This window comes from Belonocnema kinseyi, chromosome 10, assembly GCF_010883055.1.
Source record: "Belonocnema kinseyi isolate 2016_QV_RU_SX_M_011 chromosome 10, B_treatae_v1, whole genome shotgun sequence".
NCBI lineage: Eukaryota > Metazoa > Arthropoda > Insecta > Hymenoptera > Cynipidae > Belonocnema > Belonocnema kinseyi.
Window position 1 is genome coordinate 104,229,267 of NC_046666.1, and position 2,319 is coordinate 104,231,585.

The following is a 2,319-nucleotide window of genomic DNA, read 5'->3' on the forward strand; positions in this document are numbered from 1 at the left end:
GGCGCATACTTTGAATAAAATATTTGTTATCATTCTCTTGAAATAAATGTGTTTTTTTCTTGAAAAAATACCGGTTTCATATGTATACACCTGGTACTTCTTTCAAAATTTATCTCTTTGGTAGAACATAATAATCTTATTGGCCGAAAATTCATCTTGTTGGTAGAAAATTTGACAAATTTTTTGAAAATTTATTTCATATGTTAAAAACTAATTTTTTATCCTGAATATTGGATAAGTTTAAAATTCGTTGTACACGAAAATAGGAACCCTGGCGGCCACTAGACGAGGCTCTAGAGGATTCGTATTTTCGTGTACAACATTACCGGTTGATGCCGATGGAATTGATAGTTGAAATTTTTTTTACATCTTTTATTATTAAGCTTTGTACTTAAACGTAGTTTTCTGTCGGCTCTTGCATTTCTCAAAGTTTGAGACCGATATTTTATGTATAAAAAAAGTTCCAACGCTCAAAAAATGTCGAGGTTCAGAAAAAAGATGAAATAATTTTCAGTGAAGTTCCTACCAAAATGCAGTACCTAAACGTTCTTTATTGTACTCTAATACATTTTCCAAAGTTTCAGGTGGATATTTTATTTACAAAAAAATTTCTTAGGTTCAAAAAAACAAATTACTTTTCTACCATATATGATAGTATTTACGGTCTAATATGTTAGAAAACAGTGGAATTTTAAATAAAAAAACATAAATTTTTAACAATAAGATCATTTTTAATCTAGAAAGATGAATTTTTAACAAGATATTTCAATTCTCAACTAAAAAGTTGACCTTTTAATAAAAAAAAATCTCCTAGCCAAAAAGACGACTTTTAACAAAGAATGTCTATTTTCTATCAAACAGTTTAATTTTCAAACAAACAATTGGGTGCATTTGCTAAATTGGGGCCTCACCTGTTTTTACCTGGAAAAACAGAATTTTTCTGAAATAAACTATTGAAATCTTTAATTGACAGGTAAATAAAGCGATTTGACCAGACAGAAGTTCAAAATTATTGTAACTTTTGTGACTACGAAATTTTAAATATGGGTATGTCACGATATCGGAATGATCATATTTAACTCACCGTTTAGGTACTTTTAAACATCCAAACGGTCAGCAACAACCGTTTGACAGGTCACAAAAATAATTTTTTCAAAACCCTACCCTTTTCCAACGTTTCGTGGGGGCGGGAAGGCACCCCTATGACTAGTAAAAAGAATAATGCTGGTCAAATCACTACCCATTCCCAACTTCTCGTTAAATATAATTACTACGATATATCATGACGGACCCATATTTGAGACATCATAATAATAAAAGCAACAATAATATTAAATTTTCCCTCATCAAATCGATTCATTTATCGTTCGATTAAAGATTCTATTAGTTTGTTACCAACCAAAATTTTTATCCAGCGAAAATAGAGATGACGCCCCTATTCTGCAATCTAAACAAGAATGGAATTTTCAACAAGGAAAATCAATTTTCGACCCAAAGAGACGATTTTTTAACAAAATAGATCAATCTTTTACCAAATAGTTGATTTTTACACTCATACAATATACAGGATAAAGTTTCAAACAAACGTGAAGTATTACAGTATACCGCAAAACACATGGAATAGTTACATTTTCAGGTAAAAAAAAACTTTAGTAAAAAAAATTTGAACCAAATGATCGAATTTTCATTAACAAAAATGAATTTCTCGACGAATTTTAAACTTATCCAATATTCAGGATAAAAAAATTAGTTTTTAACGTATGAAATAAATTTTCAAAAAATTTGTCAAATTTTCTACGAACAAGATGAATTTTCGGCCAATAAGATTATTATGTTCTACCAAAGAGATAAATTTTGAAAGAAGTACATGCATTTTTAACAAAATTGTTTAATTTTGAAGCTAGAAAAACGAACTATCAATAAAACAGTTGAATTTTCAACGCAAAACTATGATTTTTTTACACAAAAATTTCATTTTTAATCAGACAGTTTAATTTAACTAGAATGATGAATCCTTCAAAAATAAATAATTTTTCTTTACAAAATAGTTCATCTTAAGTCCAATAATCGAATTACTAACCGAAAAAGATCAATTTTTAACTAAGCATGTAACAGTTATTAAGTTGATATTTCTATCAAACAATTGAATTTGAAGCTAACTAGGTGAATTTTCGACCAAATTATTCGGTTTTAAATCAAACAAATTTCTAACCAAACAATCAAATAGTTACATTTTTAACTGAAAAAGAAACCTTTTAAACAAAAACTACAATAGCTTAATTCTTAGTCTAAAACAATTCTTTTCAATAAAAGACAAAA

The 2,319-nt window shown here is 27.9% G+C and overlaps 1 protein-coding gene across 3 annotated transcripts in view; it reads left to right on the forward strand.

Annotated features, from left to right (window-relative positions):
- Window positions 1–2,319, forward strand: part of LOC117182301 — a 48,150-nt gene that overhangs the window by 45,258 nt on the left and 573 nt on the right. The window lies entirely within an intron of this gene.